The sequence below is a fragment of the Propithecus coquereli genome, unplaced genomic scaffold, assembly GCF_000956105.1.
Source record: "Propithecus coquereli isolate 6110/MARCELLA unplaced genomic scaffold, Pcoq_1.0 Scaffold584, whole genome shotgun sequence".
Lineage (NCBI taxonomy): Eukaryota > Metazoa > Chordata > Mammalia > Primates > Indriidae > Propithecus > Propithecus coquereli.
Genome location: NW_012151774.1, coordinates 264,787 through 265,272, shown reverse-complemented (window position 1 = coordinate 265,272; position 486 = coordinate 264,787).

The window sequence follows — 486 nt, the reverse complement described above, 5'->3', positions numbered from 1 at the left end:
AGTTTTTGAAGAAATGCTGAACATTACTAGTCATCAGAGAAATGCAAATTAAAGCCGCAATGAGATATCATCTCATGCTAGTTAAAATGACTTTTACCCAAAAGACAGGCAATAATAAACGTTGGCAAGACTGAGGAGAAAGGGGAAACCTCGTATACTTTGGTAAGAATGCAACCACTACGGAAAACTATATGGAGTTTCTTGAAAAACTAAAAATAGAACGATCACGTGATCCAGCAATTCCACTACTGGGTACAGACGCAAAAGAGAAAAATCAGTATATGAGAAAATTTCCACACTCCCACGTTTACTGCAGCACCGGTCACAACAGCCAAGCTAAGTGTCCACTAACAGATGAACGCACTATAAAAGTGCGGTACACACACAATGGAATACCATCCAGCCATGAGAGAATGAAATCCTGTCATTTGTAGCAACATGGATCAAACTGGAAGTCATCGTGTTACAGGAAGTAAGTCAAGCGCA